This window comes from Cydia pomonella, chromosome 1, assembly GCF_033807575.1.
Source record: "Cydia pomonella isolate Wapato2018A chromosome 1, ilCydPomo1, whole genome shotgun sequence".
NCBI lineage: Eukaryota > Metazoa > Arthropoda > Insecta > Lepidoptera > Tortricidae > Cydia > Cydia pomonella.
The window spans coordinates 15,016,594-15,031,734 of record NC_084703.1 but is presented as its reverse complement, the minus strand read 5'-3'; the positions used below and the strand labels follow the sequence as shown (position 1 = coordinate 15,031,734).

The window sequence follows — 15,141 nt, the reverse complement described above, 5'->3', positions numbered from 1 at the left end:
AAATGACTCTGCCACGTTTGAAGAGGCCATGCCACTTGTAAATCATGGTTTTAGCAGGGCACTGGTCCCCATAGACGGCTTTCATTTGATTAATTATAAGTTGCGGAGGTTTTCCTTGCTTCGATAGACATTTTATCACGGCACGATATTCAGTTTGCTCCATTCCATAGTCACACGTTTATTCCGAAATAATTTATTTGAAGGGCGAATCTTTAAAACAAATGACTTCTTCTACTTAATTCCGCATATATTTGTACCTCCCCTCGTACCTATAAAGGTTCACCCACATCGCAGCTTAAAAAATGGTGACGATAAGGAATCGCAGTGACGCATCGTAAGCGTACTGTTTTATTGCGTGCCATCGACACCGCAGATGGGACCGTGCGAAGTGCATGGTGGGGGTAAATAAAGCGATCTCAGCGCATAAGGTGGTAAAAATTATAACTAACTGCGGATAGCGTCTTTAACATTTCGTACAAGTTATATGGCTCGAAATAAAACTTTAATTTACGATTACTCCTGAAATATTCATTTCAATTGTATGGTAAAAGGGACCATTGTAATCAGTATGAAATGCTTAATATAACGTATTTTTTTTATACTACCTCGGCGGCAAACAAGCATACGGCCCGCCTGATGGTATGCAGTCTCCGTAGTCTATGTACGCCTGCAACTCCAGGGGAGTTAAGTGCGCGTTGCCGACCCTATAAACCCGCCCCCCCCTCGTTGAGCTCTGGCAAACTTACTCACCGGCAGGAAAACAACACTATGAGTAGGGTTATAATATATGGCTGCTGTTTTCTGTAAGGTGGAGGTACATCCCCAGTTGGGCTCTGCTCTAGATTTAATTTGATAATTATTAATACTGTATCCGTGTAAATAGCTTTGTAAATGCCACATACTATGTGATCTTTTTAAGTGAAGTTAAGAATGGGTATAGTAAGTTATCCTTAAAAGATAGACATTCAACATCGCGGACTTTTTTGTAGAAGGGTTCCGTACATCACATGATTATTTTCTATCTGCATCTCTGCAAACTGTGAACCTCACGATGGACTTCATATAACTAAAAACCGACTACATAATAAATCCACGCCACGTACCTATATCAGGCGTCGCCCGACTATATCAAATACCTACTACGAGACGAGAGCATCGGATCACAAGCAGAGCGCCCTGTAAGTTGCTCTGTAATATGAGGATGCCTTTGGTGCCCAGGACTACGTCGGCGTTCTCCCGCGCGAGCACGGCGCGTGGCGGTCAAACAAAACCGCCGTGCTCGTGCGGGGGAACTTACCGTAAAATGGCGTGATATGATCCAGAAAGATGTTTCAGTGGATACCTGCAAAAAGGTTCTCAAAAGAATGGGATATGGTTTTTACACGGCCAAGGAAAAACCTTTACTAACGGAGTTACAGAAAAAGAAGAGGCTGAAATTCGCTCGCGAGCACTCAAACTGGACTACTGAGCAATGGCGTCAAATAATATGGAGTGATGAATCAAAATTCGAAGTAGTAGTATTCTATAAACCGCATTAAGATTTTCAAACAAAAATAGAAAAAAAAACAATAAATTTTGGGGGTTCCCCATACTTAAGAACTGAAACTCAAAAAAAAAAAAAATCATCAAACCCTTACGTCCATGGATAGGTCTTCAAAAATGACAAACCTAAAAAAAATATATGATGTACATTATGGTTGGATGGTTTGAACGAGATCTAGTTAGTACTTTTTTTTAAATACATTATAAATTAAAAAATAATAAATTTTTTTCATCAAACCCATACGTGTGGGTTATCTATGGATAAGGTCTTCAATAATGATATTGAGGTTTCTAATATCATTTTTTTCTAAACTGAATAGTATGCGCGAGAGACACTCCCAAAGTGGTAAAATGTGTCCCCCCCCTGTAACTTCTAAAATAACAGAATGATAAAACTAAAAAAAAAATATGATATATATTACCATGCAAACTTCCTCCGAAAATTGGTTTGAACGAGATCAGTAAGTAGTTTTTTTTAATACGTCATAAATGGCACAGAACCCTTCATGGGCGAGTCCGACTCGCACTTGGCCGCTTTTTTACGCCTAGTTCTGTTCGCAAGATTGTTTGAATTTGACACATCTCAATTCCTAAACATGATTGAATTTCACGACATGTGACATGTCGATCTTTCTCAATCAGGTTCCGCACTACGTCGACGTTTTCTTGAGTAACCGCAGATTTTGGCCGACCTTCACGCACATCATCACTAAGATTCACACGACCACGATGATATTCGGAAAACCAGCGATAAATGCTCGTCTTTGATGTAACTTCCTCCCCAAATGCAGAAGTCATCCTCTCTAAGCTTTGTTTTTGTGATAAACTACTTTTAAAATCTTAAGATACCATCGCTCTCAAATTTTCCCGCGTTAGTTCCATTTTGTCAACGGCCACTCGGCTTAGACAACAAATTAAAAAAAAGTGTGTAGTTTTTTTTCATACTGCCAGTTGACCAATTGTGTTGAGTTGTCAGACCTCTATGATTATAAAAAGGTTGAATTTGAATCATTATTGTGTAATAAGCGATTCCCGAATCTTTCAGTGAAAGCCTCGTATGAGCAAGAGTTATGATTGTCATTTATTTTACAAGAGGGCAAAGTTGATTGTTTAACCGTTCGTGCTAATATTGATACCCGAGCCAGCGAAAGATTCCATATTGAACCAGGAGCATGGTGAGTGGTTCGAAAAGGGGAATCTTGAGCGTTGCGAGGGTTTGAAGGGTTAAACAAATTTTGCCACCGACTGAAACACAATTTTTCACCACACCAACACAAGGAAAATACTAACTGTAAAATATCAAACAAAATCAAATCAAATTAATTCGAAATGAATCTTATCAAATCTTTATTATTCAAAATCATTTAAAAGACAAGTCTACCAGTAAACACCAGGAAAAAATTTCTAAGATAAAATGCAACTTTCTCATAAGTTTTTGAACAGGGAGCCTGTACCAGCTGGTGTGGTGAAAGAATTACTTATTTATATATGTAAATTCAATGACTATTAGAAAGTTTATTATCCCAATGTCTACTTACTGCGTAATTTAATTTAACATGAGTGTTTCTTCACTATCGGATTTATCGTTTTCCACAACGACCGGGAAGCGACTGATCGTTGCCGGACACCGATCGCCAGTGCCCGACTGCCCGATAACAAACTGTTGCGTACGTATTGACATTCAAAGTTGACACAATAAATAACGACAGAACGCGATGTCAAATGTGTTGTCTTTGACCGATAGCAAAGATACGTTGATTGAGTAAGATGTGTAAAATCTTAGACAATTTCGTGCTTCGAATTTGACAGGTAAACGAGATGGCGCTGTACAGCTCCATATATTTTGCGGTAACTCTGTCAAAAGTTGACGTTTGACAATCACAATATAGTGACCGCAAAACATGTAGCGCCGTACAGCGCCATCTGTTTTGGATGTCAAAATAAGAACCAGGGTTTTTTCTTAGATTTTACCTCTCTATTACAATTAATTCTCTTAGCCGATCGTTACTGTGATGTTGATTTTATGTTTGAACTTAGCTTATTGCTTACATGATTTACATAAGTAGTAGGTATGTACAGACAATGTCTTGCTGTTTTCATTAAATATGTATAAGTTGTAATGAAGTAAGAATAGAATAAGGAATTCCTAACTCCTGTTAAGCCGTTCAGTGGAGCTAAGCCAATCTACATATGTAGCTGAAGGTACTAGCAGTATTTTTTAAGGTATGTAATTAGGTAATTACCGAATGTATCTAAGCCACACGCCCCTGAGACTCCTTCTGCGTTTAATAGAACATTAGAGCACTACTCTTAACTTATTAACAATATTTTACATTAAAACATGGATATAATCTGTTAACCGTTATTCGTACACGTCATTGTATAAGTAAGTACAAATAACTTTATTTTTTACAGTATTTACTCAGCTTATTTTTATGTTTATCGATCAAATAAAGCAATAAAGTGCGTCAGAACAGAACAAACTGATCTGAACGAACACATAGGTAGTACGTTTAAAGTGACAAGTATCTACCGTTTATCTGAGGCGGTTAGTAAGAAATAGTGTCCGACCGAAACCGGTTTTTTTGCCGAACTTTCAGCCGAAACATGATTTTTATGCCGAAACATAAACCTCAGTCGGACACTAAGAAGATATTCAGCTAGGTTGTTGTGGTAAACCTTTAGTATGAATGGTTGCCATTTTACCACCTTGGAACTGTGATGTTGTTATTCTACGAGTAGCGAAGGCTGACGGTCGTTTTACCCCATTTTACTCGCAGCACACTAGCTGCAGTAGGCCATCCGGTTGACGCATGTGCAATGTATCTAATACACGTGTAAGGAATCACGCGTTTAGGTATAGGTACAGCTATGTAAATATTCTGACACTGCCAATAAAATATTGTTTATATGCTACGAAACAACACATTTACCTATTTAATTTACTTATTGTTTATAAGTAGAAGGTAGCTAAATATTGCCTATTGTTTTGTTATGAAAATTGAAACTGTTATCGGTCAGCTAAAAGGCATAAAAAATGATTTCTTAATCAGTAGTCTTATTTCGGAATTATACTCACTTACGTCAATAAATTGCTTTCTTTAGAGATTAAAGAGTAGGATACTCGAACAATATCCTAAGTTTATTTGAAATTACTACAAAACTATTTGATATTAGCTTTTTCTAAGTTTTTTGTACAGGAACAGACATAAATAAGCAATGCCGTTTATCCGTAGTTAATTTACATCATATTTTTGTAAGCAGGTATTAGGTATCCAATTGCTTGTACAATAAAGTTTACGCTCCAGCGAAATCTCTGAAAGGCATAATGATAAAAAACACTTTCGCCATTATTCGTATTTCTCAAACTTACAATATAGGTAATACAGTTTAAAAAATACCCCGTTTCTTCAAATTCAAGAAAAAATTGCTTTGTTGATAGGTCGGCCAATTACACAAAAAAAGTTTAACTTTCAGTTGCGCTTACTTACTTTAATAAAGTGAAATCGGCAAATCTCGCTGTTTTATGTTTTTTTTTAATGTATTGTTGCATATAATAACAGGTAGCTTATAAGACAAGACCAAAGAGCCTAAACGTTATGTCGCCAAAACGAGACACCATATGACAGGAAACAACTAGTACATTGTATCTCTCCCCCGAAAGAAAAAGGTAAAAAGACACCGGTCAGCCTAAATAGTATCTAGTCATAAGTCGTTTATAGTAATGATATTAGGTAACGTCAAATTCAAAAAAATATTAAATACGGAGTAGGTATTGGCAATTTCTCCATTAGTACACTCATGGCGCGAATTACTTTTAATCTAAAGTACATTGCTTGGTGTTTGTAGTTAAATTCTTGACGTAATAATAATTTAAAGCATTGTCCTTGTTTAAACAGGTTCATTAGCGTTAACAATAGCAGCATCGGACACATTCATTCATGTTAAATAATATTAACAGTTTTATATTTGCTTTGATGACGCGTTGACGTTTACGTACTTATATCTACCGAGGCACCTACATTAAGACCAAAGATACATTGATTAAGTAAGATGTGTAAAATCTAAGACAATTTCGTGCTTCAAATTTGACAGGTAAACGAGATGGCTGTACAGCTCCTTACATTGTGCGGTAACTCTGAGTGTCAAAAGTTGACGTTTGACAATTCAGTGACCGCAAAACGTATGGCGCAGTACAGCGCCATCTGTTTTGGATGTCAAATTAAAAGGCACGTTTTTTCTTAGACTACCTCTCTATTACAATACAATAAATTCTCTTTGTTATAAGACTGTATGGAACTCAAACTCGATAAGTTTTGTGTTATTTTAAAAACAATTGAGTTTCTTTCTAACGTTGCCATCATATCGTGATACAGGGGTCGTGCGGATGACGTCAAACCACTTATAGGATGATTTCAAATAGTATTTTTGATTTTCATAAACAATTATCACTTATCATTTATCAACCTCTTTATTAAACGATATCGCCACTTGAAATGAGTAAGTACGTTTTTGACTGACACATTGTTAATCAGATTAACAATAAATTGACTTCGTTATTGTTTAGCTATTGTATCTTCATATTTAGCTAAAATTTATATTTACTAATGTATAAGAAAACGCTCTAAAATGTCATCTTTACTCGAATATTGTGGCAATTTTCCGTTTTTGGAGGTACGTAACAAACACGTAATAAACACTTGCTGTAATCAAGATATACCAACGAAGGTAAGCAATATTAAAAGACATTTGGAGACAACCAAACATGTCGGAAACGTAGAAAAAAAGGGCAAAGTGATTTAATATGAACCTTACAAATTAAACTAAATTAAATAAATTGACTATTAAACCTATTTATCTGAGGATCCCACAGACTTGTTCTAACTAATTTCAATTAATTATACCTTATGGTAACAAGTTTCGTGAAATTTATTTTATTCACTACATCACCCCACCACCTGTATTATTAATTCCATGGATTTATTTACGATGATTTTGTTACTTCATTAATACTACTTTGTTACTACATGTCACACGGAAGTTTAAATACAAACTCAAACATCATCCTGTGTGCAAGATTACGTCATTTTTATGTCATCCGCACTTTTTGTCCGACCCCTGCAGTTATCACCAATGCGGCTCAGATGTACTGACTACACATAATTTAATGACATTATGTCGCTACAATACAAACCTCAATTGGACTGCGTTATTTAATAACTTAAGAAGCGATCAAGTGACACAGTTAAAACCAAGAAAATGAGCTTTAACCCTTCGACCGCCAAAGACGTCAACTGTCGAGCTCGATGACAGTGTAATGTCAACCTATGTGCTTTTTGATAAGGTTTACAATGGCGCGTTGTGTTATAATAGGCTTGGCGTTCGAAAGGTTAAAAATTAAATATTACAGTTGATGTTAAGAGTTAAATTTTTACTCTGAAGCGGTAAAAATATATAATGTTTATATTTAAAGGGTAAGGAAATATTAGTATGCATTGTATTTGTTCTTAGCAAAATTCCGTATAGTGAACATTAATTGATTAAGTGTCAAATTGTGGGCGTTTTAATAAGACTGAAGAGGACGACTATTTCTACATACAAAGGTATTCCCCATTTTCCGCTCTGGATATTAACATTATGGAAATGTATTCTTACATAATTTGATGTGTATTAACACTATTAATCATAAAAAATCAATGGGTTAAGAGCAACGCACGGATTGCGGAGGTTACGGGTTCAAGTCTTGCCGGAAGCGTAACTTTTTCCATTTTTTCCTTTAATATAAAATTTGGACAATTAATCATAGCTATACCATTTGACTTTTTTAGATTTTTGTTTACTAATTGAGGAGCTGAAAAATAAATGCCATACAAATTTTTAACGGTCCCTGACTTTTATAATAAATAAAATATCAAAAAAGTCAAACGAAGAGGCAAACTTGTAGCTATGGTTAATACATGTATATATTATATGGTATACGGTATCAAGACGGGAAAATGAGGAGTACGTTTGTGTGCGCCAGTCATCCAGTTTCGTCTTAAAAGTTTTGTTTCATAAAACTGTTATAAGCGTGTATTTTGTTAAAGTAAATTTGGCGCGTAATTCTTTAAATTTATAATAACGAATTTGTCGACAAATTGTATCAAATTTTGATATGTTGCTTAATTAAGCCTCTTATACATCGTGTTTTTATTGAATTTATTTAACTCCGGGGTATCTATGGGTAAGTACGTTGAAGAAAGCTAAATGGCATAGTTAATTTAGAAAAAGTATCTTTTATATTTTTTTATATTTATAAAAAGTAACTACGTTGCATATAGCGTTGTTGTAGCACGGGCATTACATTTAACCCTCTTTAATCGTCAGACGACTATCACATATAGTTTATCATCCCCAGAATGGATCTGCAATTTATGCATTCATAATATTATTTTTCCTACTCCTCTACTGTTATCTGTCATTTATGCATTCATTAACACGAATATAAGAACATACATAAAAGGTTTCAAGAAAAGTCTATATTGTCTATTCCTCATAAAAGCTCTTGTGCTTTTAATCGCTCTAACGTTACTGCGATTAATGGCTACCAACCTAACAAAACCAAAACGAATACAGTTTTAAACTAAGTGCATTGCTGCCAACTTACAAAATATTCATTTGGTTGCATAGTAAAAATAATTACGTCATAAGTCAGAAACACGCATGTGACACCCGTAATATAGCAACACCCATAGACTACGAAGACCGCTTAGCGTTGCTTGTTAGTCTCCGTAGGCTACGGTGGCCAAAATTGAGAAAAAACTGTCCAAAAATTTAATTTAGCAAGTAGCAAGTACCAGGGCCTCATGAGTTACGAGAAGGTGTCGCTGACCGGCCGGCCGCGGCCCGGGGCGGGCCGGGCGCGTAACAAGGTATGCTCGCGCGTCTTGGCTATATACTTTTGCTTTGTTTACCTAAATTAAGATTTATTTTTGTTGACTCGTAGGAAAAATATTGTATGCAACGTTGTATAAGTAGGTCAAGAAATGCTCGTGGCGTATTCTTTTACAATGTTCGCCTACGCCTTCGGCTACGGCTCACATTGTAACTCACGCCACTCGCCTTTTTTGACCCTTCTTATACAACTGTTGCATAAAATACTATTTCCGTTTTTGTCATTTTATTCAATATTACATAAGAGATCACAGAAATATATATATATACAAGAATTGCTCGTTTAAAGGTATAAGATATATATTTCTGTGATCTCGAAAACGGCTCTAACGATTTCGCTGAAATTTGGTATATGGGGGTTTTTGGGGGTAAACAATCGATCTAGATTAGTCTTATGTTTGGGAAAACGCGTGTTTTCGAGTTTTCATGCGTTTTTCTTTCGACGCAGGTTATGGTCGCTAATTTCGTGTTGCCAGCCACTGTCCGTCTGGCCCAGCGGGTTAAGACGCGGACGGCTAGAAACGAGTGTTACGGGTTCGAATCTCGCCCGGTGACTAACTTTTGTTTTTTTTTATATATGTTCAAGATTTTTTTTTTTTTAAATTTTTATTGTTTTAGACAAGTTTAATTTAGTAAAAATGTAGTTAAGATTATCACGTATACACCACCATATTACAATAAATAGTTATAATCGAGCAACGCTCGATCGCCCAGGTACTATGTAATTAAATAACATAAATTCACTAATTGAGCATTGTAAAGTTTTATAAAGAAGATAAAGCTTATTAAATAACCATAACGAATTTATTTATCGTATGGCATAGTTTTACACATATCAGTGGATTAAATACAATACAAAAGAAAACTTATATTTAGAATTTCGCCCTTCCCAGGTATGTACGCCACTGCTTCTTCTGACAGGATCTTAAAATCGTCTACATTCTATATGGCCTGTGTATGCAGAATTATGTGGTTGATGGTCTGGTCTGAGTGACCACAGTTACAGGCAGGAGAGGCGCTCCAGCCCCATTTGTACCTTACAACCTCTTCTTCTTTATCCAGCCCACTTCCCAGTTCAGCTGGGGACGGGCCTCCTTGTACGTCGGCGCCAGGACAGTCTATCCTGGGTTGTCCGCGTGTTCAAGTTTTGTGTCCTCATCTCTCTTTCGACATAGGACCATCAGGTTGCTGGTATTCTGCCTCTTCCTTTGGGGTTGCTTGGGATGTTCATAGCCTTCCTCACTGTGTAGTTTTCGTCCCTTCGCATAACGTGACCATACCACCTCATTCTACTATCTTTGAGTTTTTCGGTAATAGGCGCTAACTTGAACGAGCCGCGTACATATTCATTGCGAACCTTATCGAGTCGCGTGACACCGCCAGCCCACCTAAGAATTTTCATTTCCGCCACGTGGATTTTTGTTCATGCACTTTCTTAGCGGTCCAGCATTCTGCTCCATACATCATTGCAGGTCTAACGGCGGTCTTATATATTTTCCCTTTTGTCTTTATTGACATTTTGGGGTCGCACAGACCTTAACATACAAATATTATAGACCACGAGCCAGGAGCATATATGTATGTCAGGTGATAGTTTAGATGCTATCATGAATTAAAAAAATAGTCAGCAGGTTGTACCACAGTGTAAAGACCGTCAGTTAGTGACACAAACATGTAAAAAAATTTTTTTCCGTAATCGCCTCCTGATTGATACTGTGGCAGATGATGGTTTAGATGCTATTTTTAAATTAAAAAAACCCGTCAGCTATTCACATGTACATTTAAAAATACGCGCCTTGACCTGTTTATTTGCAGAATGACAGGATGATAACTACTGAACCCTACACTGAGCATGGCCCAACATGCTCTTGGCCGATTTATTTTTATTTCTGATAACTGGGGTGTGCTTATATGCATATGGTAACATCAGTAATGTCTTAGTTATAATTATCGTAGATACACATGGCACATATGACAGACAAACAACCATTAAGACATATTAGTGATTAGTAAGTTCCACTTAACTATCCTGTTGTTCCATTATCTTGCCCCTAATGACCTAGCTTCGACAGAACAATAGCCATTCAGACACTTAACACCGAACACACTGCCGCGTTATGATAGTGAATTATAAGTAGTACCATTGCAATCCGTCTCTTAAGATATGGGCATCGGCAAACGTTCAAGAAGAGTTGACCCCACCGTCTCCGAAAATAAATGTAATTTTGGTAATAAATGTAAAAAACAGCTATTTTTGCATTATGAGATTTATGGGGGATTATTTATGGGGATTTATTATTTATGTGTCACTTAAAATGTAAATTCATGGCAAGGTACCTCTTATTTTAAGTACACATTTTATAATATCTATATATTTTTGACCATACTACTCCTATCTGTTTATACTTTATACCCCAGCTTTGTCGGATCAGGTTGTAGCTTTATCACAGTAGATCTAGTCTACAGGAGCTTTAGTTACGACATATAGCATTGTGCTCTGAACACATGATGGCCGTTAGTCGGTTGTTTGCATCATTTCACCTTGTTTAAAGACACAGGAACAGGAGGCAAAGTCAGCTAACGTGTTAAATGAAATATCATGATGAGTAAATAACGTGTGGCGTTGGTAAACGGCAGTCATCATTATTATGCAACGTTCTTCGTAGTATCATATGGTAACGTTTAGTATTGACATTGAATAAATCCTTGTTATCACGGAATAGGCGAAAACGGTATGAAATATATGTTTCTGTTTGACGTAGCTAAGTATATCAGCAAAGATACATTGAATCAGCTAACCGTACATTTTTTTCGAAAAATTCCTACATTAATGTAATAACATCCAAGCAGTGGGTATGTCGAGTTCATCCGTCCGAACAATTAAATTAAGGTTAAGACAATCCGATTCTATTTATTTGGCTTGCTCGCGTAATGAATTCAATGAAGTACTTACTTATGCCGGTGGAAAGTTTACCTGGCCCCCTGAGGAGTGGCTGTGTAAACATGACCCGCCATCATTCAACGTTCATGAAACGTTGTATGATGAACGTCAAACTTGGCATTTTATTTGACGAGTGGTGCACAACTGTACGTATCGCAGTGTATTTTACAAATGCTAAACAGTATCTAATACTCGTATCCTTGATTTCGATCGCGCCCGTGTTTACAATAACAACCTTATCTCATATATTGACTTCTTCTGCGAAAGATATTTAGATCATTGAAAAAAAACCACGTTAAAGGAGATTAATTCCGTAACTAAATAGGTATACCTATTTTATATACAATTTTATATATAAATGTTATAATATAACCCGACTGCAGCGAAGGCATAACATAAGCGGTCCTTTTCCTTTTTGAGGTAAAAACTTTAAAAAGGCAAAGTATGACCTGTATGTATTTGTACGAACAAATGTTGACCCGTCTCTAGGTATATTATGTATATTGTAAGTATTAAACGGTTACCGAAACAAACTAGTTAAGTAAAAGCTTAATGTCTCAAATATCTCATAAATAACACAAGCATTCAAAGACTCTCGTTTGTAAAGTGTACCATAACATAACAGATAGGTAGTAGTATCTACTTGTATGGGATGCCAAGTCCTACACGGACGACTGATCCAGCGAAAGTCGAAGCCGGGTGGCCGCATTCGACTAAAAAGGTCGTATGAATATTGGATTTCGAAAACACTTGAGTCGTTTAGGGCTATGGTTGTTGCCGGCGTCGCATTACTCTGTCGCAGAAGCCTTACACTTCAACAGAGCCGATTTATACGCTTCAATTACTTAAAGAATACTCATACTGCACCTACCACTACTGCAACTTTACCTAGAGGTTGCTATTTGTTATTAATTGCTTATTTATGTGCAGACTAAAACAAGGTCCAAAGGCGAATTTAACAATGATTATCAGTCTACTGCCAAGTAGCTTTAGATTTACCACTTAGTTAAATACTGTTTACCTCGAAGTAAACAAAGGATAAAATAAGAAATTCATGCGACATTAATATATTGGGTTTATGACATGATTTTAAAGTAAGTTACGTCATCGATATGTGTAATTTTAGTGTATTTCAAGAATTAGTAAGTCAAAGTCAACAATGAGAATGACTAGCATTTCTTGTATATGACGCAACAACACTAAAATAGTTAATCGCTGTTCACCTAGTCCAAGTATTGATCCAGAGAATAATACTACCTACTGGCGATGGCGGTGACGCTTGTTCTGTTGCGGTGAATTTTTTTCATGAATACATACTTAAGTACTTAAAATTTCCGTTTAATTCAAATGGTATCAATGAAACTGGGGCTGTAGCCAAGGTAACAATCGTTTTTTGATCAACGCTAATCGAAACGTAAAAAAAATGTAGCCGAATGATAAATGGCAACGAATAGTCACGTAGTATTTTGAGTTTAGATCGGCGTTTTCAGTAAGATCTAGGAAAAATTGGATAGTATCATATACAATGTCTATGAAAACTTTTATTATAATACTGACATAAGTACCTACTCGTATAAAAATATAGGAAACGACAGAACAAAGAAAGTATGTTTTGTATATCGTAGTGGGCAAACTGCCAATATAATGCGTTTACATCAATACGTCGGTACCTACTGCAGATCAAGTACGAACTAATTGAATGGATGTTTTAATAAATTAGTTCGTTTTACAAGATTGGCAATTACAAAAGTTTGATTTTTAAACAGACGTTTCATTGTGACTAACGGTGATTGCGTTATCTATAATGTTCCATCAACTTTGTATTGAACTTAATTAATTCAGAATAGTTAGTAAAATATGGCAATTCACAAGGGCCTCAGTACACTTGGATATAATATACTTGCTATGTCACGCGGCCTGTGTGACCCAAATGCCGCCGCTTTCGTCATAGGACAATTACAGCGTTCTACAAATTAGCTTCTCAGCTTATGAGGTGGCCTAACAAAGCTAATCTCCTATGTTCCCGTAAAGTTAATAAGGAAGCGTTTTGTCTTGGGTTAGGTGCGCCCATCCGTCAGTATTTTGAGCAGCTGACCACACAGAAAAATAATCCTTACACGTCTTATCTTACCATTAATTTAAAGATTGCCCTCGTTAAATCGAAAGAATGCAGGTACCTATCTACCCTTTGTATCTTCCATATTTAAATGGATTTGATGACATGTTCTCTTAATTATATTGTTTTTACATTTTTATATTTTTTTATTACCTTGGTAATTAATTGAATTTTCTTTTTAACAAATCAGTTTTTTTCCTAAAATATTGACGCTGTTGTAGCTTCCGAGGTATTTCGGGTACGGGAAGTCGAGGGCGCTTGAAATATAATTTCGTACAACGTTAAGTAAATAATTATTAACTTCTTGAAAAGCGGGGTTTGGTGTCATACTTCAGTTCGGTATAGGAATTTCACCCTTGAATTTACCTCCTATATGAAGCGCTCTTGCGTATCGGGCACACCATGCAGCTGATTAGAAAACTAAGTTTTAAATAAACTTCACTGTTTTCACAAAAAACATTAAGCTAATGCATTTATTATGGAATTAGATATGTATACTTAGCCGATTAGGGTTGAAGTTCGAATTATGTCGTAAGATGATAAGAATAGGATGTATGTAGATAATATTTAAAAACAGAACTTATCTTGCTGTGCGCAAGCAAGCTAGCTATTCAACAACAATAAAGAGAATAAATACGAGTAATGAATACACTACGAAAGTAGGCGATTCCACTGATAATATGTGTGTGAGGCAATACGTAATAGAGGCATTATAGGAACTTAAATAAAATTACTCACATGCTCGTGTGAAGTACAATAAAGTAACTATTTGATTTTCTTTTTTATTGCATATCACGAAATCCGCTTATTTAAGTAGGTAGTACTCTTAATTGTTGAGTGAAGTTAATAATAAGAAAAGGCTAGCTGATAAGTTTTTATTAACGGTGTCAGTCGATTTGCTTTGTTTTGAGGATCAAATGCCTGTATGGGATCCGTTGCATTAAGGTGCAGTAGGCTCAGAGGACGGAGTTTTTGAAAAATCCTACTGCTTTTTTAGATCACAATACGGTTGCAAAAAAATTAATTAGCTATGTTGAGGCCTTTTTCTAGGGGCTCCAGTTCAATGATTCGAATCCTGAGTATTTGACTTTCGCTCGATAGGAAAAAATCACGAACATAGGTCTAAAATGCACTTTTACTTAAAATAAGGAAATTGCGATTTGGACGGTGAAACATTGCGTTTATGAATACAGTTACGAAACAATTTATTTTTTATAAAATGTAAGAAATGTTTTATGTTTATATTGGAAGTTTAAAAAAAACTTAAATTTTTAATCTTCGGTCTTGTATTTTTTTATCATTTCCATATTCTTTGTGATAAATTGTTCATTTTCTATCCATTTAACTAGACTGTAATATAAAAAGAAACCGCAATGGAACAGTAAAGGTATTATAAAATGATATAAAACTAAAAGATGAAAGTACAGGTACCTATTTAATTATGTTTAGGTAAAAAACTTAGTTAAACGACCCTTTTGCATGTATTGTGTTATAAAATTCAACATGTGTCATCATCCCTATTGAAACAATAAAGCCTTATCGATGTTATATTCAATTCAACTACGCTATTACCTCCATATACCTACATTTAGACGATAAACCGATAATA

General features: G+C 35.8%; 1 protein-coding gene across 3 annotated transcripts in view; it reads right to left on the bottom strand.

The window, feature by feature from the left end:
• The window catches only part of LOC133516215 (proton-coupled amino acid transporter-like protein pathetic), a 46,578-nt gene that overhangs the window by 14,388 nt on the left and 17,049 nt on the right, over positions 1 to 15,141 (bottom strand). Inside the window, exon 1 of one of the 3 annotated variants that reach the window (XM_061849033.1) lies at positions 3,081 to 3,226. The exons of the other annotated variants lie outside the window; for them this stretch is intronic. The gene's annotated coding sequence lies outside the window, so the exon portion shown is untranslated. Of the gene's footprint in view, positions 1 to 3,080; positions 3,227 to 15,141 lie in introns of those variants that run through there. 3 annotated transcript variants of the gene reach the window in all.